Consider the following 27,357-nt stretch of genomic DNA (forward strand, 5'->3'; position numbering starts at 1 on the left):
GTTTAAACAGTTCGTTTTTTTACAATTCCTAATTCTAATTCAAACTTCTTACGGGCAGAGCCTCTTTTCTCAGCATGGCATCGTGAGTGTTATCGGCTGCTGGTGATAAAATCTTCCACACGTTTCGTGAGTCCTGCTCGGGACGAACACCCAACACCGACGAAGATGCAAGCTCGGCTCCGGCACAGAATGCCGACCGACAGGATAAAACCACCGAGCGCCCCGTCGTGAGCAACCAGACCGATTTGGTACGCGCTGCCGAACGGAAAACCCTCCCCAAACAGAGGAACGCTTTTTTCGAAAGCCTCTGCGGTCTTCGCTTAGTTGTGTGTGTGTTGCGTGTGGTATCGCGATACGGTCCTTCGGAGTGGTGTCCACGCGGATTTCGTGCGTTTGTATTTGTCGAGTGTAAGTGTGCATCATCATCTAGCTTGCAGTTCTCGTGTCCTATCTATAGTAGTGCTATTTGCGCCTTTTTGACATCGTTTCCAATTTTTGCAATTCTGTGTCGTGGCGCGCGCTGTTTACGAATGCCAGGGAAAACGTGCTGTTTTTCGCAAATGGAAAAGCGGCGGGGTGGAAGTGGAAGGATTTTGGGGACAGACTGGGTGGTGCTGCTGGTCCTAGACCAATGTGTTTGTGAGTGAGTGAGGTTGGTGCGCGTATATTTTCGTCGTGTCAACTCTAACTCCAAGTGCCATTGCTGGCTGACTGACTGACTGACTGACGACGGTAGTTTCGTATTTGCAATAAAATGCTAAAAGCTATTTCGTTCCATGCACGATTTGGAGGTGAAGCTTTCTCACTCACTTTGTCGTTACACCGCACCTTCCGCTATTGCTATTGATGGCGATATATAGCTTCGACTTGAGGCTGACGATGGACACCGTACGTGAAAAGTTTTACTACCTTGCAGCTTGGTGTATTTTCCACGTTATTTTTTTTTACAAGAAAAACGCGGAACACATACAAGTGAAACCTTCTGAGAAACCGCTTTTTTTCTTTCTCAGCCCTCAAGGCTTTTGCACAGATTGTATACCGTGAGATGTCGAAGTGTAAACGTAGGATTTTTTGCAAGTCCCCAGCATATGAATATTATTTTGCAACCAACATTTGACCCCCCACCGGAGAGTCAATGGCAATGGGAGGTGAAACGTCCTACATTTATCAGAATTAATTAAACTCTCGTTTGTAAGTTGGTTCTTGGTACAAGTCGTTGCTGGTTGGTGATTGCGTTTTATTCCTCTCGTTGCCGTAGAAGTGATGTGTTTTTTGTCCATACGTATTTTTTTAGTTTTGTTGCCATTTAGATGTTAGCAAACATACTCAGCTCAGTGGCGCAACCAAGGGGGGGTTTTGGGGGTCAAAACCCCCCCCAGAGCCGAAAAATTATAAGGTTTCCAAGTATATTTTTGAAATTCAACACTACACATCATACAACTACAGAGCAGTAACTTAGTTTGGTTCGTATGAACACTGTTAATGTCAGTAGTTTTTACAGAATTATTCTTCAAAGTTGTTGTTTTTTTCTTAAACTCTTCATGGAGTTTGATAAAAATAAAATTATCTGGTAATTACTGCTATAAAAAGCTAATGAATAACAAAAAATTCAGGCCTTTTTTCATCAAACTGAAAGCGTTGAGTCAGCAGTTTGAACAACCTTCAGATATATTGGAATCTTTTCATTGATACAGTATCTTAAACATCAAAATTCTTACAGTTGCCTCAGCATTTTGCCAAAGTTTGCGATCTCCAGAGCATATGAATTCCTTGATTTTTAAAGATTAGAGAGAAAAACAATTCTGCGAATGCTATTGAACTTAGCTCCCGGTTGAAGCATTCGCCACCAATAGGAATTTCAACAATGTTGTGATTTTGTAGGTATGAATCAATAATTACATTCTATTTTTTAAGTAAATCGTAAAAAATACATAGGGTGTTAATTTGAAATTTTTGGATTTGTCCATTAAAAATATGAATGCATTGGCGTCCCACTAAACTAGTAAAACAATCGTATTATGTACTAAGTCTTTCAAAAACAAAATTTAATTGTAGCATTGAAAATTTTAGGGTGTTATCACACATTTGCAAATAAAATATTCACAATGAAAGCAGAACTCATTTTTGACTTTTTTTACTCGATTTTCTAGATGTGACAATTCGTCTTCTTCTGGCAGTTTAGTTTTGCAATCTTGATTAACTTTTCACCTTCTACAACAATAGGGGCAATGATTTGTATTGCAAATTGCTGCACTTAATAATCAAAGTCATTTATATTGTTGAAAAATTTCAAAATATAGCGGTTGAATAGCATCACGTGCATGTATTGCAATTGCCTAATTTATTTTACTATGCAAAAAAAACTTACTTAAATTCATCTATTCGATTTTTTGTCAGAAAATATCTTCTCAAAGAGTATTTTGAAATTCACAAAACCCCCCCTAGAGCCAAATCCTGGTTGCGCTACTGGCTCAGCTGTTAGATTCTTGTCATTATTTTTAAAATATAAAATAAATTTAGTGTGTAAAGATCTTGAGTATTGTGCACCCTAAATTTTAAAGTATAGAAAGATGTTACAGACATCCCGATTGAAATCAGATCTCGATACTTTTCCTGGTTTTTTTTTTTTCAAAAAATGTTAGCAACTTTGGAATTCTTCTTTAGCTTTGTGGTAACGGCCGCAATTGTAAAACAAAGCTTTTCCGAAGGTTTCTGGGTTCAATGCCAGGATCTTTTAGAATCTTTTTCCTGGACATAAATTATCATCATACACACCTGTCATACGATGAATGAATGCTAAAATGGCAACTTTGGTAATGAAAGCTAATAACTGTGGGAGTACTTATAGAACGCCAAGATGAGAAGCAGGTTCTGTCCCAGTAGCGATGTAAAGTAAGGTGGGGCTAATGTTACCTTTTAAGATGCCTTGCTCAATCTATTGCCACGATTAATGAGTTATATATTTAGGTTAAGTAATTGAAAACGTGTTTTTTTTTTCTCTTATAAGCAGGTGAAACCAACTCACTACGGAAAATGAAAAAATCTAATATGTTGTAACAAAATGTTAATAAAATCTTAAATTTGTTTTACCAAATTAGGATGATAGTGTTGTCTAATAACACAGAACACTTAGATAAGAAATGCATGTGATATTTGGAATGATACTAGTAATAATAAAAAAAAATCTTGCTCAAATCAAAACATATGTTAAACATTTTATGATGGTTGAATACTATTTAAGTAAAAAACTTTCAATCCAAATATCATGAATATCGATAAAAATTTGGAAAAGTTATAACTATTTGTTGTTTTCAGACGTGAAAATTGTAATTTTCAATCGAACTTTCTTTGCTTGAAACAAAGCACACCATAGCGTTCAACATTCACGTTTTTTTGTACCCACAGAATTAATTTTAGCGACGTGATTGGCGTGAATTGGCGTGGCCAAATTTAACTCTTTTTTCCCTCCGAAATATGATATGCGTCGACAAATTATATTACAGTTTCTCAAACAATCTCATGAAGAGTAACTAAAGCTCAAACATTTTTCCCATGCAAAAAGTGAAGCAATGTGGGATGTTTATCATCAAATCAAATAAGGAATTACAATCAAAATGGAGACTTCGTTATTCTCTGAGAATATCCAGTAAAGTACCGTAAAATGGGGTAAGTAGATCACTTTTGAGCGATTATGTTATATATTTCCTCGCAGAAAGCTTGTAATATCGTCCAAATGTATTTAAAACCTGTACTGGTTAGTTTTTGATTCCGAGATGAAGTTGATCAATTACTGCGATAGGTTTCTTAAAATAAATAGATATGCTATTTTTCGAATTTGGAGTCACTGAATCTGAATCAAGTCTCAAAAATCTTAAAACTTGTTGATAAGTCGGTCAATTTTAGAACTGAATGTTGTGAATTACAGAATACACCACATTAAACGTCTAAAGATATGCACTTTTCTTTGAAATTGCAAAAGGGTCTTTTTTTTCTGAAAATGAATTTTTATCCTCATTGCAAATTCAAAACTGGATTCACAGAACATATCTGGAATGTATAAAACAGTTTATGTAAATGGTGCATTTATATAGCCTTGGCCATAGTCGATTGTTTGGAGAAGATCCCTCCAACGGTTCATCAAACATTTTCAAAAAAATATGTTTTCCATGATATAATTATAGTATCGAATGTCAAACCGAGCTTAGTAACATCAAGAGCAATTATCAGTTAATGCGACATCACAGAAATTGTGATAGTGGAAGTCGTATCGTAGCTCTCTTGACAGTTTATACACGTGGGTATGGAAATTATCAATTCCTCCCCACTGATCAACTGCACCCCGAATTACGGTACTTTCTCTCTAGTATGGTTTTTGAGAACATTTTTGTTGTTGTCTTTTTAAGAAATGCTGGTAGAATCTTCATAACATGTATGGAGGAATACACCGTGTTTCAAGGTAAAATCAATATGTCTATATAAATGGAATGGTTTTTGTAGGCAAAATGATTGAGATAGGCAAAATTTTGCTCAAAATCAAACGCTTATAACTTTTTGGAAACTGGTTGAAATTGAATGCATCTGGAAGCATTCGATGGCAAATGTGGTCTAGTTTCAGGAATTCACTTGGCCATGCATATTGGCCACCGGACACCGGCGATGTTCCGGATTTTCCGAGGTCATGTCAAAATCACTTTTTTTCTGTCGCTTGTTATTTTGTGCGGTGTGACGTTCTACAGATGTTAAGATTTTCACAAGAAACTAGATCCAATTGATGATTGAATGCAGGTAAAAGCATTAAGATTCGTTGAAAATCTTCCAAGATATGGCCATTTCCGTAAAACTTGTCCCGGAAAATACTATCAGTCACGTTTGTATTTCCAATCATGCATATATCAACCGAAACTATATCCAAGTGGGCATCAAACTCGAAGATGATGATCCAGGAAAATATTCAAAACCATTCGATGATCGGACCAATCTATAGTAGGTTCCAAGTGCCCTGGGGGATGCGACCAATTAGGAACATATGCAGTACCACATCAATATGGGTATCCAATTTTGAAATTTTTGAAGGTGATGCTTTCCAAAGCATCTCCAGAATCACTGGCTGTCATGACCACTCTATATTAGGTCCCATGTACCCCGGAGGATATGGAAAATTCAATACATGTCCAGAACCATATCAATAAGGGTAACAAAACTCAAGATTTTTGAAGCTGAGGCTTCCGGAAGCATTTTCAGAACCGCCGGCTGCATACTCTATAGTAGGTTCGTAGAGCCCGTTCATGTCCGGTATCACATCAATATGGTCATCAGGCTTCAAGATTTTTGAAGATGGTGCTTCTTTACCATTCAAACCTACAAGATAGTGGCCATATCAGCCGGTGGTTCCGAAAAGACTTCCGGAAACCTCAGCTTTAAAAATCTTGAAGTTTGTTACCCATATTGATATTGTTCTGGACATGTTTTGAATTGGCCACATCCCCCGAGGTACTTGGTATTGATATTGTTCTGGACATGTTTTGAATTGGCCACATCCCCCGAGGTACTTGGTATTAGAATGTTGATTCAATGAGTGGAATGCCGCAAGTATGCTTGAGGAAAAACTTCCTCCACAGCATACGTCAGCCAACCAAAGTGGACGAGGAAAGAGTCAGACTGTGCCTGACTTCCTCCAACCAAGCTAGAAACACAAAAGACTTTTCTCATAAAGTTCGATGGTAATCCTACCACTCGAACATCCATAAATAGTACTCAGAAATTCTTAGAAAAAGTATAAAACTATGTATTCACAAGAATTCTGTACATATACAAAGGATACATTGATTAGTCATGAGGTCCCTACTACCTATTGGACTACAAGGTACATTAGTGATTGGTATCGTTATTTTACTTGTGTACACTACAGACGGGAGAGAGCAAAAACTAAATGAGAGAGATATTGCTCCGCCTTTGGCGGTTAGAGAAAATCTGATTGGAAATGATCCCTACTAAATCTAAATGATAAATTGAAATTTAACACTTCCCCTCAATTTTCATATTCAATTCTTTTGTAAATTTGTCAAACTTTGCTCTAGCTAGGGGTTTAGTAAAATAATCAGCAATTTGGTCAACGGTCGGCACATATTTCACAATAAGCTTCTTCTCCTTTATCTGTTCCCTAACGTACATGAATTTTACGTCCACGTGCTTCGTCCTCTGATGTTCTCGTGGTTCCTCTGCAATTCTAATACAGGGTATATTGTCTTCAAATATAGTGAATGGAATTGAATGAATTCCAATCTCACTCAATAATTTGGACAACCATACACCTTCTTTAGACGCATTGCAAAGAGAAACGAGTTCGGCTTCAGTTGATGAAAGAGTCACAACTTGTTGACGCTTGCTGCTCCAAGATACGACGTTTCCATACACCATAAATAGGCATCCCGAATTCGATTTTCGTCCTTCTTCGTCGTTTGCAAAATCGGCGTCTGCAAAACCGGTCAAGGGGGCCGATTCGTTCGACCTTTCGTATATCATCCGTAGCTGCTTCGTTCCTTTGAGGTAACGGAGAATACGCTTGAGTCCTGTCCAATGTTCTTCTCCCGGTTCACTCTGAAATTGACTAAGAATACTGACTGAAACGGTTATGTCCGGCCTTGAGATGAGGGCCAAATATTGCAGACATCCAAGCAATTCTTTAAACGATTCTTTGGTTCGATTACCTGATTTCTTCCATTTAATATTCGGATCCATAGGAATAGAAACCGGGTTGCAATCAGACATACTAAATCTTCGCAAAACCTTATCGATGTATGATTCTTGGGATAATGTCATTCTTCCAACAGCTGCATCAAAATGAATATCCAAACCAAGGAAATTACTCACCTCATTCAGATCCTTCATTTTGAAATGCTTGGAAAGTTCATTTTTGACCCAACGAACCTCTTCCAACTCTTCCCCAAAAATCAAAATATCATCAACATATAAAACGATAATGATTTTTCCGTTTTTACTTATATAAACGCAAGAATCACTATTTAGTCTCCGAAAATTCATTTCTTTCATTGTTTCGTCGAATCTAATATTCCAACTCCTGCCAGCTTGCTTCAAACCGTAAATACTTCTGTTTAATTTGCAAATTTTACTGCCTTCATCATCCAAGTTAGGCAGTCTCATATAAATTGTTTCATCAAGAAACCCGTTCAAAAAAGCGGTTTTCAAATCCATCTGATGGATGATCCACTTCTTTTGAACAGCGATTGCCAAAAGTGTACGCACACTGGTCATTTTGGCAACAGGCGAAAAGGTTTCACAAAAATCCATACCAGGACGCTGCGAACAACCTTTTGCCACTAGCCGTGCTTTGTACCGGTAGGAGTTATCATTCATTTTTATCATGAACACCCACATCGAATTAATGGCTTTTCTCCCTTCCGGAACACTGCCAACTAATGTCCATGTGTTGTTCTCAGATAAAGATTGCAACTCCTCCATTTTGGCCAATCATCACGTTTCTTGAGCTCCTTGATGTCCTGCGGAACGTTATTGATAGAATCAATTGCCGTAAAAGAAGTTTCGTATTCATCAAGCCAACGGGGCGCTCTTGTATTTCTTTGGCTTCGACGCAACACATTTTCATCTCTATCGTTCTCAGAATCAATATCAGATGTAGCTTGTTCGAAATTTTCCGATGATATTACACTAGCTTCGTTATTATCTTCATTCAAATTGACTTCAGTTTGGTCACGTGTTTCGATGATTTCTACAATCGGCAAATCTGCCACATTGTCTTCGCAATGCTTACCTCGTCGCAGTCCCACCATTCGTTAAAGGCGCGCATTTCTCGGAGCATGTGCTCCGAGGCACCACTGTCCAGGAAGCAGGGGAAACTCGTTGGTACCTTCACTGGCATCTCGTGCATCGCCATATTCCGGACTCGCTGATCTTGCTTGATGTCTTCTTTCGTCTTCCATTCCAAGCGTGTCTCGGATCTCTTTTTGCCTTCAGTGGCCACAGAGTAGGTCACCGGTACACGTACCATGAACGACCCCCCTCCGCGAGCTACTAAAGCCACACGCTGGGCCGAAATGTCCCGCGTCCTTGCTGATTGGTTTGGGTCTGGTCGTTGCTCCCGTGCCTTCTTCCGCCGCAAGACGAAGCATGACTTCTTCTTATGGCCAACTTTTCCGCATTCGAAGCAAGTTACTTGTCTTTTCGGCTTCTCTCGGGGATCCATTCGCTGACGGTTACCTACCAGTGCAACAGGCACTCTTCCGTGGTTCGGGCCAGCTGCATTGTCGCGCTCCACTTCCGCATCCAGGAACATTCTCTTCACTGCCTCCAAAGCCATCGCGTTCAAGTCGTCCTTCCGTAAAACCGAGAGTGCTGTCACTACGTGCCGATATCCACTGGGGATGGCCACCAATAGCGTATTAAGCTTATCCGTATCCGAAACTATTTCACCCATACCCTCGAGCTGCCGGATCAATTCATCATGTGCCTGGAATAGTTCCATTAGTGATGCATATGAACCATCTTTCAAAGTATACAACCGGGAACGAAGCCCGAGCATGGCTACAGTTCCTTTCGGTTGGTAGATGCATTTTAGCCGATCAATTATTTCTTTGGCAAATTTGCATTCAAATACATGGGCCATGGCTTCATCACCAATAGCCATAAAAAGTTCATTAATGGCGGCACCATCATCTTTTAATCGCTTTTGCATTTTTATTTTCCTTTGAGCCTCAGCCGCAGCATCCGCTTCCGGCGTGGCATAGACTTCGTCGCTAGGAAGTTTTTCGAGAGTGTAAAACAATTCCTCTTGTAAAAGGTGGTGTTCCATTCGTTTGAGCCAGAACGGAAATGATTTCTCATCTCCTCTGAATACCGGAACCATCACACGCCTTACTTTGTCCATCTTTATCAGAAGCTCGAATCCAATAGATCACAAGTAATAATCTTATTAGATTTAACTTCGTAGAAATCTTATTGGATTCTTATTCTGGGCCCATAACCTATTAGAATGTTGATTCAATGAGTGGAATGCCGCAAGTATGCTTGAGGAAAAACTTCCTCCACAGCATACGTCAGCCAACCAAAGTGGACGAGGAAAGAGTCAGACTGTGCCTGACTTCCTCCAACCAAGCTAGAAACACAAAAGACTTTTCTCATAAAGTTCGATGGTAATCCTACCACTCGAACATCCATAAATAGTACTCAGAAATTCTTAGAAAAAGTATAAAACTATGTATTCACAAGAATTCTGTACATATACAAAGGATACATTGATTAGTCATGAGGTCCCTACTACCTATTGGACTACAAGGTACATTAGTGATTGGTATCGTTATTTTACTTGTGTACACTACAGACGGGAGAGAGCAAAAACTAAATGAGAGAGATATTGCTCCGCCTTTGGCGGTTAGAGAAAATCTGATTGGAAATGATCCCTACTAAATCTAAATGATAAATTGAAATTTAACACTTGGAACCTAATATAGAGTGGTCATGACAGCCAGTGATTCTAGAGATGCTTTGGAAACCATCACCTTCAAAAATTTTAGAATTTGATACCCATATTGATGTGGTCCGCATATGTTCCTAATTGGCCGCTTCCCCCAGGGCACTTGGAACCTACTATAGATTGGTCAGAGCATCAAATGGTTCTGAGTATTTTCCCGGAACATCATCTTGAAGTTTGATGCTCACTTGGATAGAGTTCCGGTTGATATACACATGATTGGAAATACAAAGGTGACTGATAGTATTTTCCGGGACAAGTTTTACGGAAATGGCCACATCTTGGAAGATTTTCAACGAATCTATCCGCAACATCTCCGGTGTTCGGTGGCCAATATGCATGGCCAAGCGAATTCCTGAAACTAGACCAAATTTGCCATCGAATGCTTCCAGATGCATTCAATTTCAATCAGTATCCAAAAAGTTATAAGCATTTGAATTTGAGCAAAATTTTGCCTATCTCAATCATTTTGCCTATCCTCTGTATGTTAGGAGTTGGTTTGAAAACGGGTTTACGGATTTACATAATTCGTTCACTGCTGTATTCGCCCAGGACTCTGACGTGTTTGCAAAGAAAAATATTTGTGGAAATTTGTTGAGGACGTTAAAATAAACGGGAAATACGAATTTGACCTTTTTTGTATATTTTATAGTTCAACAGATTTAAAGAATTAAAAAAAAATCATAAAGCGGCCAAAATAACGTCGATTTTACGCAAAAATATACTATTAATTGATAAACACGGCAACACGTCAATGAACTACAAAGGATAAAAGGGATTAAATGTAAAGAAATACATTAATAGGAATAGCTACTGTAGAACACAATAAAGGGTGAATACTGATTAAACAACGGGGTAACTTTGATAATGCGGGTAACTTTGATAGTGCGAGACCCACAAAATATATAACGAAATAACGAAGTTTCTGTCAATCAGTTAAGAAAAACGAATGCAAAAGTAATGAGTATTAGTATGACGCTCAGACTGACCATAAGCCAACCAAATAAAAACGGGACAAATAAAAAACAAAAACGGGACAATTTTAAAAAACATAGATTATGCGATTGTGCTACTTTTCCCCGAATTCCAGTTCCCCGAATGGCCCGTTTCTCCTAAGCCATTTCCCCGAATTACCCGTTCCCTTGTAAAGCGATGCAGCTCAACAAAGTGCAATAATAGTCTTTACCCGAGCAGGCGAAAAAAGCTAAGTAATAGTAAATTTACTCCTGGAATACTATAAGCATATAATATTTAGCTATTACAAAATCTCACCAATATCAGCAAGCTATTCCAACATCAAATTTAGCTATGGCTCAGAAGTTCCAGGAATAAAATTTTGATATTATCTTCACATCTTTTATCTCTTATGTCAATCAAATCAATATCTCGATTTAATGGTCAGAACTTTGCTTCTGCTCGGTAGTGAGATAGTGTTGAAATAGAAAGATTGATAGGAAGGAGATATTTGATCATTCTCGACTAAATACATATTGCCAAAAATGCATATTGTTCACCGCCTTGAAATGCAAAAGGTTATGACAATTATGAGTGTTAACTGAGAACTGAGCTATTCGGGGAAACGGGGTTTTCGGGGAACTAGCATTCTGAGAACAGGCGTTGGGAGAACGACATTCGGGAAACCGCCATTCGAGGGTAGCCGAACCAGATTATGCAATCTCAAGCTACATGTCTGTATAGTTCAATATAAATCACTTAAGAACCTTGAAGCTCATTCTTTGATTTCCAAAAAGCAGCGTTTTTTAAAGAATTTCCTAAAAAAATCATAACAATTTTCAATTTTTCAAATTCAAACGTTAAATTTGTCTAACATTTCATTACTTTATTGAAATATCCACTTTTTAAACAGTTAATCCAATCAATTGCGTATCAGAAGTGAACACATAGCTGTTCTTTTTCATTTTAGGTATTATATGAATAATTATCTTATGAAGATCCGTATTTTGGAAATCTACACAAATTTGGCATAAATAAGAAGCAGAAGCATGTACGGATCAAGTTTAACTCTGTTTGAGAAACTAAAAAATGGAAAATAAATGAGTAAGACAATAAACTCTGAAATATTTCTAAAAACTGTTTGTTATGTTGTTATTTTTATTTTCTTACTGGTGTTGAAAATTATGTGCCAATTCTCCATTTCCTAAAATACGGGACAGTTCCAGAATTTTCCATAAAACGACGGGACAGTCCGTCGAGGGGATGAAAACGATACTGTCACGTTAAATACGGTACGTATGGTCAGCCTAATGACGCTTCATGTCAAAGCTATTTTCGTTGGAATACAGTGCATTTGAAGATTTATATGCATATGTTAAAAAATCACAAGATTTTAGCATTTTTGCAGCGCTTACAAACAATCTGTTCTACGATCACTATTTGCTAAAGTCATAATGAATTCGTCACTTATCTATGACAGTCTAGTTATAGTAGAACATGAATTCGATCTCAAATCTCTTAGCGGAAACCATTCTTATAAACTGGGACCATTTTTGTAATCTAAGTCAGAAATTTCCATATAGCGTTAAACGCCTAGAGGTATGCAACGCCCTATAAATGTTCCGTAATTCATTCAATTTTGTTCGATTTATACTCCATTATCAAAGTTACCTCAAAACAGAAAACCGACTTTCGATAATGTGGAAAATAATATATCCATTCAAAATGAATCTTTTGACAATCTATCAAGTGCAATCGATAGCTAGGATGCCAGTACTTGTTTTAAAAATATAAATTGTAATTATTTGAAACAGCATGCATAAAAATTCAAGTTCTCTTCGAAATAACTATCAAAGTTACCCCGTTTTACGGTATATTCTTTTGAATGAGACCGGTTAAGAAAGATTTGGTCGTGATTTAGTACAGAAATTGCCATTTCAATAGAACAACCTGCACGAAATTTAAAGAATTTAGAAGAGCCAATTTCAGCTGACATCTCTATAGATCACATGGTGTGAAAAATCGAAATACACACCGATCGATCTGAAACTTTGACGAATAGTTATTTACTACTGAAGAAATCAAGAAAAAATGTTCGAGAAGGAATTTGCAAACTTCATTTTTTGAGTTTTGGCCAGCCTTGGGCCACTGTGCAGCGTTCGCTAAGCAGTGCCGGAATTGAGCTTCGGGGGGCCCGGGTCAGATCTCATAAAGAGGGGTCCCTAGTGTAAAATTAATCGTGATTTGGGATTCCATAAACAAACGTATTGAATTTGAGTTTTGAAAGAGATGTTCGGTCCAAAGATATGAGGGGCCCAAATACAAATAGGTGTAAAAAAGACAAATATAAATTGAGATTCAATTGATTCGCAAGTCCCGGGAGGGGAGGCAAGAAGCAAAGGGCTGCGGATAAGTAGAGTCCGGAGCGTATTCTCATTACGGATCAACTGGAGAGCTTGATATCTGGGGCTCGGCAGGTCACTGGTGAGTTCCATAAATATGTGCTGGCCGTGGTCCGAGCTGGCACTAACATTGGGGGAATTGAGGGAAAAGTGTGGACGCAGGCTGAGCCTATCACCGCTCAAATACTCTCTCGGTTCTCATTTAATGCCGGAAAGCATTTACTATCCATGTTCCATTGCTCAGTCTTTAAATTCTTTATTCGAGTTCAAGGGATGAGTGAGAGAATGCAATATAGGGCCTCAGAGAGATTAGCAGAATTGGAGCAAAGCATGGGTTTCCTATGCGACCAACTGAACATGCACGTGACTAATACCCATGCGCAAATGGAGGCTCATCATCAACAGGTACAAAAATTCGCTACCCAAGTGAATGTTGCTTCAGCCGCCTTATCCTCAGCGGTAAAGCAGATCGAAACCTTAGCGGTAAGATTGGGAGACTTAGCCCTTCAAACTCCATTAGAAAGAGGCCCAGTCTTCTCTCAAGGATCTGTTGGCTCCTCAGTCTTCAAATCCGCACGTCAGGATCGTCAGGCTCCTCTTCCTGTGGTATCCAAGGCTGCCTCTATTCTCTCTGGATCGAAGTTCTCAAAGGCTCCAGGTGTGTCTCTCCCTAAGGCACCGGATGCCGCTATCGAACTGAAGGAAATTGATCCCCCCAGTTCATACTACTCAGACAATGTGTACCTTGAAGTGGGAGACTCCACCGTCTTGCTAGTTCATGCAGCCTCTCCTCGTCTAGAGAGCCTCTCTACATTGGTGGGGCAAAAGAAGGCTCTCGCCCGTCTCATTTTACAGCGTCCAAGCTCCGAGCTTCTTCAGATACTGGATAAATACCCGGGATGGACTGATGTGGTCCGTCTCGAAGATTTAAAAAAGAAGACCAAGAAGCTATGCTCAATGTTTCCTCCATCCTCTGACCCACTGATCTGGGAATTCTTCCAGAAACTGACTCATGATTACTCATAGTTCAGTAAGACCCACAACACTGACCCTCTTGAAATTCTGGTGTTTTTTATTCTCTTCGCTTAACGATTTAGAAATGACATTTTGGTCCCTTTTTATAGCTACCGCAAAGGGCCCTACAAAAATTTACGAATTTTAAGAAAGTATTGTAACGTTTGCACGTACCGTAAAACGGGGTAACTTTGATAATGCGGGTAACTTTGATAGTGCAAGACCCACAACATATTAAACGAAATAACGAAGTTTCCGTTAATTAGTTAAGAAAAATGAATGCAAAACTAAAGAGTATTCGTATGACACTTCATGTCAAAGCTATATTCGTTGGAATCAAGTGCATTTGAGGATTTATATGCAAATATTAGAAATTTACGAGATTTTAGCATTTTTTGCAACGCTTACAAACAATCTGTTCTACGATCACTATTTGATCAAGTTACAATGTGTTCGTCAGTTATCCATGACAGCCTAGTTATAGTTATAGTACACGAATTTGGTGTCAAATCACTTAGCGAAAACCATTTTTACAAACTGGGACCATTTTTGTAATCTAAGTCAGAAATTTCCATACAGCGTTAATCGCCTAGAGGTATGCAACGCCCTATAAATGTTCCGTAATTCATTCAATTTTGTTCGATTTATACACCATTATCAAAGTTACCCCAAAACAGAAAACCGACTTTCGATTATATGAATAATAATATATCCGTTCAGAATAAATCTTTTGACAATCTATCAAGTGCAATCGATAGCTAGGATGTCAGTACAGTAATCCGGGGGCAAATTGATCACTTTTTCACAACTTTTTGTTGTGTTATCCTTCGGAATTCAAATATTGTTAAATAAATTTCGACAAAACCAGTACCGTAAAACGGGGTAACTTTGATAATGCGGGTAACATTGATAGTGCGGGACCCCCAACAAATTAAATGAAATAACGAAGTTTCTGTCAATCAGTTAAGAAAAACGAATGCAAAACTAAAGAATATTAGTATGACACTTCATGTTAAAGCTATTTTCATTGGAATCAAGTGCATTTGACGATTTTTATGCAAATATTAAAAATTTACAAGATTTTAGCATCTTTGCAACGCTTACAAACAATCTGTTCTACAACCACTATTTGATAAAGTCATAATGAGTTCGTCACTTACCCATGACAGCCTAGTTATAGTAGAACATGAATTCGGTCTCAAATCTCTTAGCGAAAACCATTTTTACAAACTGGGACCGACTTACGATTATATGAAAAATTATAAATCCATTCAGAATAAATATTTTGGCAATCTATCAAGTGCAATCAATAGCTAGGATGTCAGTACTTGTTTTAAAAATATAAATTGTAATTCTTTGAAACAGCATGTAGAAATATTCAAGTTTTCTTCGAAAAAACTATCAAAGTTACCCCGTTTTACGGTACTCCCATTGATCTTTATCGGTTTATGGAATCGCTTTTCATTGGAATAATATTTAACATATCATAAAAATAGTCGAAATACCAATAAATTAAAATGACACATTGGGGCGAAATTGATCACCATATCACAAAGCAGATTTTAGAATTAAAAATTTCCTCTTCTACTAAATTTGGGTCTCCTGAATCTGAAAATGATGTCAAAATTTTTATTACTCGAGTATTTGATCAGTTTATTGCAAAATTGAACTTTGAAAATCTGCCTAATACGCCTAAATGTAGGCAATTTCCCTTTGAAATAAGCACATTATTCGAGATTAAACGGTTTTATGAGCAAAAAACTATATTTGCTATGCTGTATGGTATCAAAAATAAGTTCAGTAGTTCATACTTAAGCGTACACAACATTTTTAACACTCAAAACTAATGTGTAGGCATAGCACCACTGGATTGTTTAGCACAGACATTTCCAACTGTATTGCTTACACCTTCAAAAACTGTGAATTTTTCTATGCAAAACTGACCCTAATAAAAATGAAATAGTTCAAAATCATCATTAGACATCTATAAACTAGAAAACATGGAATGTCTGTGGTGCCAATGAAACCTTCAGCATCCTTGGAAGGAAATGTTTTTTGATACCGACCTGATCAAATTAGCCCCTGTGATCAATTTGCCCCCGGATTACGGTACTTGTTTTAATAATATAAATTGTAATTCTTTGACAGCATGCATTAATATTGAAGTTTTCTTCGAAAAAACTATCAATGTTACACCGTTTTACGGTACTTCAGCCTGTATATGGTAGAAAAACATCACAATTCCACAATAAATTATCAACATAACAATCAATGGCGGTTAATCAAGCCAGAGCTGATAATACGAACCCGACTCGCCGCGGCCGCGAAGACGGCTTTAGGGTGGAGAACTATAACCTCGAAGATGGACAAGAAGTAACATACGCCAGCGCATATTTTGCGCGCAACCCCGGAGTTGGACCAGCTGTTCGCATTCCGCGCAGTGGACCCGGGGAAACGTTAGAAACCCTCATAGGGGCTATCCTTGGAGCGGGACAAAACGTAATCGACATCGGCGTAGCCCTCCGATACATATGGTTATGTTTCGGGAAAATCACGTCCCGTTTGGATGAACGCTGGGAGTCACACGGAGTGGTAATCGGACCGGCCGGGACGGACATCACCCCCAGTAATCTGCTAAGCCTCGTGGAAGAAGGAGAAGGGGAACAATACGCGGGCGGCAACCCGGGCAATGCCAATCAATGGCTGCGGGCGCTGGCTCTCGTTCTCAGTCCGATCCGCCTGAACACGCAGCTGAGACGAGAGTATCTGGATGCATTAACGTTGAAGTACAAGGCCACGTTAGAGGAATTCGCGGGGGTCCGCGTAAATGACTCTCCGGGGACATTCGCGCTCCAGCACTCAGGCTGGAATCAAAATATCAATAACCTGAGGCTGGCAGCGGCGTTGGATATGTTCCTCTTCCGATTTAAGGAACATGAAGTGTCCAAGATGCGGTTTTGTACCGTAACGTGCAGGTTTCGGGATTGTGCTGGAGTGAGCGACCTACGTTTTATACTAAAAATCTGGGGACTGAGCATGGTGGAGTTCGCGCAGTGGGTGTGGACTGCGTCTATAGTAGACGATTTAGAACGTATCCTGCACCCACTCGTCCTATACGCCATACATCGACAGTATGAGGCTCTGCTCCAAAAGCCCATACTCGGCCTCCGCCAACCCGAACCCGCACGTCTTTGTGCACTCCATTGGGTGTGCGAATCTCCGGGTCTGCTCAATTAATTCGAGGATGGTAGGAGATGTTAATTTAGCGGACACGGTCGCAAACGCCGCTATCCTAAATTACGTGCGCGGTTCGCGATACAATCTACAGCCGGAGTTCTACGCTTCTAATTACTATTATCAACATTTTTCAATTTCTTTTCTTAGATATTTACAAAAATACGTGGAATTAGGGTCCCAACTGCGCTGAATAACGACACTTTACGGTATATTCATTGACAAATTCGACCGTTTTCAAGTTTTGATATAATAATATTAGTTGATATTTTAAGCCCAATAGGAAAAATATAATAATTCATGGAGACGAACCAGTCACAGGCTGAAAGTCTCGATAATAGAGATAATAATAATAATAATAATATTCGTAGCAGATAGGCTCGTGTTTTGGCATCTTAGGGCCGATTTCTTCACCTTCGCTTAAGCCGTAAACCACGTTTACCCATACGATTAAACCAGGTTTAAGGCCTAAGCGGTGGTGAAGAAACCGCTTGTTAATCATTTGAATAGAGCCGTTTTTCTTCAAAGCTTTCAACCCCCTCATATTGAAAATTACATCTTTTGACTCCTCTATTAGCCAAATTAAGCCAAAAAAAAAAAAAAAAAGAAAAACGCAGATTGATATAATGACAAACACATTCTCTTCAATTGTACAGTCACCCCACAGTGCTATCCACACAGATATGGATCAGAGTTGATTTAAAACGGGAATAGGGGAACTGGGTGTAAAATGCGCCGTTGGGGTAAAACGCGCCACCCTTGTTTTGAACAAACGACATGCTTTGGGACGCTGTTTTTCACCCGAGATAATAGAAAATTTATTAAAATGCTTCTCTATACCGTTTTGTCTCAAATTCCGAACAGACTCATATTCCGAACACTCGGTTTTTGTATGGCGACTTGGTTGAAATGTTTCGCTGAAATATGTCACCAAATAACAAGGAAATGGCAGTCAATTGCAATTCAATTTGAACGTCTCCAATATAATTTATACCGCAGGAGTAGTGATGATTCTCTAGTTTGAGACCAATAGAACAAGCTCAGATTAATTTATTTGTCAAATTATTAATTTGAATACGATTTATTTGTGCTGTTCGGAATTTGAATCAGGGTGTTCGGAATATGAGACAGAACGAACACAGTGTTCGGCATTTGAGTCAAAATGTTGATCCATACTTTATTATTGGTATTATTGGTACACCCAACAGCTAACAGGTAGACTTTGCGATGAAATTAAAATTTACACAAATATCAGTTAATTTATGCCAATCAGATGCATTTAAAGTCCCTGTTGGCCTTAAGTGTTCGGAATATGAGTCAAAACGGTATATATTTTTAAGTGTTTTCCTGGCAAAAATCGTGAAAAACTCGAAAAAACGTTTTTCGCTGTTTTCGTTGTAATTTTGTGTTATTTTCTAGGTCATTTTCCAGGTCGATAAACAACAAAACTTTAGAAACTATCATCGAGAATCGACTTGTGCACTCCCACAGTTTGTATTCCATGCGAAAAAAGTGTTGAATTTATCCTTAAAAAGCGTATTGAAGGACTCAAACTTTAATCAACTCGTGGGGCAAAACGGCCACACCTAATTCATAACACCAAAACAGCCGTTTGAATTCAAATTCCAGCAAACGTAATGCCAAGCTGTAGTTACGGGCCAATTTGAACCTTACAAATGCACATTTTTCGAATCAGCATGTATACTATAATCGAACAATAACATGTGATCAAACGCCCTTATGTATGCAACCTATTTGCAAGCATGATTGCGCATGCATGCGCGCGAACGACTAACGCCGAGATCGGGTGGCGCGTTTTACCCCGCAAAAAATAAAAATACAGATAAGCAAGCATTTTAGAAAAATTGATTTATTAACTCCAGTAAAAAGAAAATGGATCGCTGTTTCTACTTTTTGATAGAAAACATGTTTGTCTATGAGATAAAAAATAAAAAAAGGCTAATAATAATGTTCTGCATAGCTAAAAACGCTTCCTTCCTTAGAGGGCGCGTTTTACCCCCAGTTACCCTATCTCATCAAATAGAGTCGCAATTACGCAGAACAAATTTTTGTATATTTGAATCATAAATCTGTACAGCATCACAATCAATTATAATATGCTTAAGCATATTTTTGTCGTTCGTAGGAAATAAAATGTCAACCGTAATCCCAGAGGTGTTGATTCATTAATGTGGGGCATTGAAAACCATATTCTTCTCCTTTCTGGCGTTACGTGTTCTTATGAGCACTTCCACCGTTATTAACTGAGAGCTTTCTTTGCCGATTGACCATTATTGCATGTGTATATCGTGTGGCTGGTACGAAGATACTCTATGCCCTGGGCATCGAGAAAATTTCCTTTACGAAAAGATCCTCGACCAGTGGGATTCGAACCCACGACCCTCAGCATGGTCATGCTGAATAGCTGCGCGTTTACCGCTACGGATATCTGGGCTCCTAATCATATCACAGTTATGAATCAGAGATAAGACGATTCTGAAACAAACGCCAACACCATTCGTTTACCTCGCAGATAAATTGCTGTTATAGTGTTTTGATCCATAATATGAGTCGATTTGATCCATAATGGGGATCCTTCTCTCCCACTGATCCCCATCTGTCGGGTGGACATCGTTTGGAATTTCTATCGAAATCGACACTTTTTCATAGTTAATCGGGTATTTAGAGGTGCATTCTCAAAAAGACCTATATTCTGCAGTGCCAGGGATGTAATTTTGTTTTGAGCAGCCTCAACATGATTTTTTTTATCATATTTTGTTATTGTTCGCGCACATAAGAGCGTCTGTGTGGTAGTCGGAATCTTGTCGGACACCTTTCATTCATGGTCGCGGTGATAATGGAAACTGTGGCAATATTGACTACACGAAATTACAGAACTACAACATAACGTTTATTTGACCGAGAACTGGTACACAATGTCTTCTGTATTAATACGGATGTTAATGGAAACTTAGCTTCAACTACTATTCTGACTGTATTTCGAATCGATCGCTGTATTTTACTGTATACTGTTCACATAAACCTTGAACATTCACTGTATTTCTGGACGATTACGAACTGGACGCATACGGACTAACTACAGTGACTCAATCTCATTTTCGTACGGGGCACTGTTTCTACATCAAGTAGGCTTAAAACTATTAAATGATTTACGGACTTCGATATACTTTATCAATTACGAAGGTCGTAGGTGTCATCTACTGCTCGGCAATAACAAACTCTATTCATTCGCTAAAATCTTTGGAATAATTGAAAAGTAATTAATTTGTGTCTAAAATTGAGCCAATCTTATATTCGTACACCTAACAAAAATCAAACAAACACCATTCAAAACTATTTTTTATGTGCAAAATGATTGCTCAATATCTTCATAACGTTGTTCAGATGTAGTAGAGTATATTTGGGAAAATATAAGCGGATATATTTGAAATTTAAGTAAATTTAAGAAAAATATTACTTTTTCAATGTGTTTTGCTAAAAGCAATCTAATAAATCGAACAATAACGTAATTTTTATCAAGTTCACTTCCTTAAAAATGATTAATGCAAATACTGAACGAGTTTCAAAAACGTTTAATCAATTGCAGTTACGAGTGAATATCGGTATCTCATTTTTCACAATCTTGGTTAATATAACATTTATAAAAAATCTAAAATTAAAAATTTTAGTCAATTTCTTTCAGTTCGGCTCTTAAATGGGTGTACATAATTCAAAGTTAATGTTCTTATCCAAAAGTTGCGCAATTATTATTTTCATTTCATATTTAATCACCAAACATTATCATAGAGATTAATAGAATAAATATAATTACCATAACCGCAACACATGCGTTGTTTGAAATGATGAAAACAACAGGTTAAATTCTAGTTAAAATTATATTAATGCTCTCCGCTCACTAGGAATATTTTGTATTTTTATTATAAAATAAATAAACCGCAGAATAGGGTCCTATTTTGAGCATAATTTGAATATGAATTCGAAAACAATTGAATATTGAGATAACATCAATTATGTGAAGGTATGTACAGCATAGTATAGGGTACTTTGTTGTAAAACTAAGTACCGTAAAACGGGGTAACTTTGATAATGCGGGTAACTTTGATAGTGCGAGACACACAACATATTAAACGAAATAACGAAGTTTCTGTTCATCAGTTAAGCAAAACAAATGCAAAAGTAAAGAGTATTAGTATGACACTTCATGTCAAAGCTATTTTCATTGGAATCAAGTGCATTTGAGGCTTTTTATACGAATATTGAAAATTGACACAATTTTAGAATTTTCGAAACGCTTACAAACAAACTGTTCTACGATCACTATTTGATGTAGTTTTGAATAGTTGGCCACTTATCTTTGACACCCTAGTTATCATAGAACTTGAATACGGTCTCAAATCTCTTAGCGAATAGCATTTTCACAAACTGGGATGATTTTTGTAATCTAAGTCAGAAATTTCCATATAACGTTAAACGCCTAGAGGTATGCAATACCCTACAAATGTTCGTTATTCATTAAATTTTGTTCGATTTATACTCCATTATCAAAGTTACCCCAAAACAGAAAACCAACTTTCGATGATATGAAAAATTATATATCCATTCATAATAAATCTTTTGGAAATCTATCGACTGCAATCGATAGCTAGGATGCCAGTACTTGTTTTAAAAATATAAATTATTATTCTTTGAAACAGCATGCATAAATATTCAAGTTTTCTTCGAAAAAACTATCAAAGTTACCCCGTTTTACGGTACTTATTTAAGATTATTTCTACAGTCAAGTTTGAAATTAACCTTTTACTGTTGTTTAGAACGAAAATTTGGTTTACATTGTTTGAAAATAAAATTTCAGAAGAGTTTTGAAGTTATGACATAACAATTTTCTAAACTCAAGTGGGATATAAACTTTTTATGTTTTCTGTAATCTGAATATATTTTAACCAAAACTCTTTCAGTGCTCACGAATATATATTTTAGATTGAATCCTACAACAAAAATGAACGCTATTGCAAGAACTATTGAATTTTATAACAAAATTTTTTGAAAAACTGGCATTTCCAATAATTTTACCTAAGTTCCATATACGTCCGCTTATAAATTGTCCAAATGTACTCTACAACGTCTGAACAACGTAATATAGCACTTGAGCAATTAACTAGAGCATTAAAATTCAGTTTTGAATGTTGTATGTTTAAATTTTGATAAGTGTACGAATACGGGATTGGGTAAATTTTAGACATAAAATCAATACTTTACCATTAATCCAAAGATCAATGTAAATGGAAACATTTTATGACTGTTAAATAATAGATGGAAACTTTGGCCATCAATATAGATCAAGCATTTCAAACTCAATATATCATTTAATAGTTTTTTACTTACTTGATGTGACGCCAGAGTCCTGTACGAATATGAAATTGGACCACTGTACATTAACTGTTGATCGGTTATTGACTGTAATGTTCTCAGACTTGACCTTTTATATGATCTGGATGTATAGACTTATTGTTCTGAAGTATTCTAAAGGCAATTATAGAGCGGTCAATCACTTTCTACTGGAAGTTTGATGCACATAATGCTAAGTTTTGGCGGTAACAGTAATGAGTGACTGAGTGCATAACAATTGCATGAGATTTAGTTACGGTTACACTACAGTCTGACTATTCTAATCTGAATTCCTTGTTTATAACTGAGCTTGCGTAAACAGTTATGAAAAATGACTCTTAGTTGATTCATAACTGTGGGGTGACTGTATAGGGAATAATCCTATTTTCATTGAAATTTTGAATTTCTAGATCAAGAATTCAGCAATTTTACCTCAGACAGGGTAATGCTGCTTTTCCCTGAGTACCAATTAAAAATGCTCTTTTCTTCTTGGAAACCCCATAAAGGAAAGTTCCTGGCATTCATCATTGTTGCAACATCAAACGTTTCAAGATGCTAAACGAACCGATCTGTTATGAATACGTTTGATTCCGATAGAGAGTTCTTTCAAGTTATTCTGTCCTCGAAATTTTTCGTATCATTTTTTAGTTACAATAAGGATACGTTGAGGACTGCATCGATTATGATTTTTTCGATGTTATTTTGATACAGATGTATCATGAAATAGATAAGTTCTTAAGAATACATCAAATAATGAAAATATTTTGATATTTCGAATCGTGGGGTACATTTTCCGGAAATCATCAAAAACACTTGGTCCAGTCTGTCTGAACACCAACCAATTGATAAAATTTTTATCTTCTTCCTTTTTTTTCCTTTAATTGGAACGGTTTCGACTAGTGACACTTTATATGAATGAATAAAAAGTAAATTAAATTTTCATCCATAATCAATTGGTTCTATTAAGCACAAGTTATATTATATGGAGTATGTTTAAAGTTAATTCTTAGTCTTCATTTAATTTTGAAGGAAACTTCATCAACTACGGTATACAAAATAGAAAAGTTCTTACAAATACTAACTACCGCATCACAAATGAATTTGATAGGAAACCGTATTACTCAAGGATTTTAAGACCAACTAATCGCATTTACTATAAAATTTATTTCAATATTAGGATAAGATGAGAATCTGGGAATCACTTTTAGTTGACAATTCATGTTATAGATAGGTATTCTCGCCTAACAGAGCACTCTGAGAAAAATATGATCAACCATGCGTCTCCATGGATTTTAATAACTGTAATAACTGTGTCACTTTAGGCATAATCATTTTGCTTAAACCTGCTACTTATATTAGGTCAAGACAGTACTGAACAGAATAAAGAAGGCATTGGCCGTGTTTCCTACAAGATATATATTTTTTTATAATAAATCTTCGAGCTGTTTTGTGAATTTTGTACGAATTATGTACGGAGATAAGCCAAGGCGAAAAAGCCCTACAGTAAATTACTGTGAATATGCTCATAACAACATTTAATTAAAAAACGACAGACCAAGTTCCAGAAGTAACGTAAAACCACTAAACAAAGAACTAGTATCGTGGAAATTGAATTTTTCCCACATTGCCATGTCGACGCATGGTTCACAGTTCTTTATGGTGAATAAAATTTCGTTTCGCCACGTACATCCAGCGCCGCCAGCGACTTTTTTTCGACTCATTTCCCTAAAGTGTCGCATAAAGGAGTGCTGGTCTGCTGGGAAACGCCAAGCAGTAGTGCGAAAACCATCGTCAAGCTTCCGACACCACCCCCTGCATCATTCCAGTTTTGGCCTGTTCATGAATCACGTGGTCATTTTTTAACTTTTAAATCCTCCCTCATGGTCTTTTGTCTAGGAAACATTTCAAAATTTGTATGCTGTTTGAACAGACCTCCCCACCCCGTTCTCCCCAAACGACCACGTGGTTTATGGACGACCCCCTTACGACGTTGAACCAGAGCATTCGTAGACGGTGTCACCTCCTCGGTCAAACTGGATGAAAATTTAATCACCCTCCACATATATTTTTGTTTTCGTTTGTCGACCACCGTACAGAGCGAAAAGGCTATAAGTGAGCCACCTAGTTACCGAGCTCAGTGCCAGAGTTTGGCCATTATTGTTACGTCCTTCATGCAGTGATTTTTGTCCCACTTTACACCTTACACATATAGGAGGTCGTCGATTTTGTCATTCGCACCATACCCATCATAAAAAGCAGTGCACAAAAAAGCCAGTGAAAAAAAGTGAGCAAGGGAAGAAAATTTCCACCGGTGAAAAGTGTCGTGAGAAAAAAGCTTGCACAAAAGCTAATAAATATTCAGTGAGATAAAGCGTAACAAAGGCGAACGACAAAAGCAGACGAGCGAAAGGAAGCAAAAAGGAGTGAATTAACTTTGTACAGAAGCGCACCCGGGCGGATATTGGTTTGTCCAAGTTGGGGCAGAAGAAAAAAACGTCACACCACGACGACAAGACAGCCGACGACGACCACTTCAGCTAAAGCTTTTTTAGAGGATCATAGACGTGGGGAAGCCTGCAAGAGTGCAGATAGAACAGGTGGGTACGCAAATTGTTTTTCACTGAGATTCTTTAAAGCGTTTACATGCTGTCAACTGATGGCGATGACACTCTGGCAGAGATGAGGTTAAGCTAGGGCCGGATTTTATGGGGGATGTATTTATTTTTGAATAATTAATGTTGTATTCACTTGACTTGTGGATGTGTTGCACGATGATTCAGCGAGCTATAATTAGGTTATTTAATGATGAAAAAGTTTAGCTTTATATAGAAAGCTTATTATTCTAAACTTAGTATGACACAATTATAAATAAACGCTTCTATGCTGCAATTTTCATATCAGAAAAAATCAGTTCGTATCTTACCTTGCCTATACAAATTCTTTCCGCTTTCGAAAATTTTTGAAACTAGGGAGTCGATGCCGGTTATGGACCCATTGCGTATTATGGACTCCCTCCAGAAAAACATGAATGAACACTCAAAGCAACCTTATTCCTATGAAAATCCTCCAGGGGAACTTCAATTGAAATGTTCGTCAGCAGTTGCAGGCAAAATATTTGGTCTGAGGTACCTAAAAACAGATATTTGAACAATTTTGTAAATGAAACAACACAAGAGTATTCATTTCCAGGTGGGGCCATAATAGGCACGTCGGCAGCGAGACGGATTACATGGGAATCAAATGGAGGGCCTATAATAGGATTTGACGTTCCAGACAACAGCTTTCCAAATCAGTATTTCACCGGAAAAATTTAATGGTTTTGTGTGTGTTTAAAGGCGCACTATGATGTAACAGTATTCCAATTCGCTGAGCACATTTAGCGGTCTTGATAAATTTCACAACGTTACTTTTTAATTAGTTTAATGTTCTTGGTTTCTTCAAATAACTTTCTTCGGAGAATTCTTCCAACAGTTCCTTTATCTCTGATTATCTGTCTTTTTAAAATTCCGCTAGGTACTCCTTCAATGTATCTTTCCCATTTTTTTTGTTTGATCCATAACGTCTTCCAAGATATTCTTTAGGGATTCTCTCATGTATTTCTGGGATACCGATAAGCATTTAGCAAACTAGAAATGTTCAGAAATTTAATCAGTAGTTCTTCAAAAATTATCTTCTGGAAAACCTCTTTAGGTCTGATGTAAGTTTTTCTTTAAAGTTTACGAGTTGCACGGTTTTCCAGAACCAGCTCGTAGAAATTTTTCCTAGAGTTCATGCAGGAATACTCCAATAATTGTTGCTGATATTTATTAAGAAATTTATATAGGGAATCTTGCAGAATTTTTTTCCAAGAATCCTCCAAGAGAATTCATTTATTATGTTTCTACAGATTCTCTTGAAAATTTTGTCATATATTACTCCATTATTTCCTTAAGTTAATTAGGAAATTTGCACAAATGGATCATTAGATTCCAAGAAAGTAACAATTTATTCTTGAGATCCTCCTCAATCTCTTCTGGGAATTCATCAGGAATACTACCCTTTTCAAATTCATAAATTAATTCGGCTGTTCCTTCAATTACTACTCTAGTACTACAGAAATTCTATGATTTTTTTTCTGGAATTTATCTAGGAGTCATTCTATAAATATTCCCCGATATTTTTACAGAGCTCTTTTCTGGATTTTTTATGGGTTGATTTCAGGTATTATAATCAGAAATAATACAAGATTGTTGTGATTTCTACATGAATTATGATTAAAAGTGATGCCAGATGTGAAAACATGTTGTGAAAAGATTAGTAATTTGCCATAATGTCTGAAGAAATGTTTTACATGATTCCCAGATTATTATCAATGTAAGTTTTACATAAAACTCATAAAAAAAATGCTTGGATTAATATTATTTTCATCTTTGAGCAATAGCTGGTGGATTAATAATTTAGAGATTTTTTTTCACATTTTAGCGATACATCTGGGAGAATTTTCGATGAAAGGCCAGCTGATATGTCTTGCTGACATTATGGCATAATAACTGGCGGTATGCTGGAAGGCATTGAAATGGGAATTTAAGAAGTTTGTTATAGTCAAAACTTGTTTTTTTTATCATAACTGTATTTTGATTCTTATTACATTTTTTTTTGTTTAGAGAGACTTTACCCAGAAGGGGCATACGTCTTATACTTATTATATTTGTATTCTGAATCTTGGAAGAATTTGTAATTAAGCCTAAGGGAAAAAATCACGATTTTTTGAGAAGTCATTTCAAATATTTTGATATTATATAGGTATTTTTTGGCAAGAGCATATAAATAAATCTAGTGAAATTGAACAAATTTATTGGGGAA

The 27,357-nt window shown here is 37.2% G+C and overlaps 1 protein-coding gene across 2 annotated transcripts in view; it reads left to right on the forward strand.

Annotated features, from left to right (window-relative positions):
- Positions 1–247: 247 nt before the first annotated feature.
- Positions 248–27,357, forward strand: part of LOC5571682 (Kv channel-interacting protein 4) — a 341,315-nt gene continuing 314,205 nt past the window's right edge. The window contains exons 1-2 of one of the 2 annotated variants that reach the window (XM_021845470.1): positions 248–408; positions 24,612–25,112. The gene's annotated coding sequence lies outside the window, so the exon portion shown is untranslated. The remainder of the gene's footprint in view (positions 409–24,611; positions 25,113–27,357) is intronic. The other variant, XM_021845471.1, reaches the window with a different exon arrangement.

The sequence above is a fragment of the Aedes aegypti genome, chromosome 2 (assembly GCF_002204515.2).
Source record: "Aedes aegypti strain LVP_AGWG chromosome 2, AaegL5.0 Primary Assembly, whole genome shotgun sequence".
Taxonomy (NCBI): domain Eukaryota; kingdom Metazoa; phylum Arthropoda; class Insecta; order Diptera; family Culicidae; genus Aedes; species Aedes aegypti.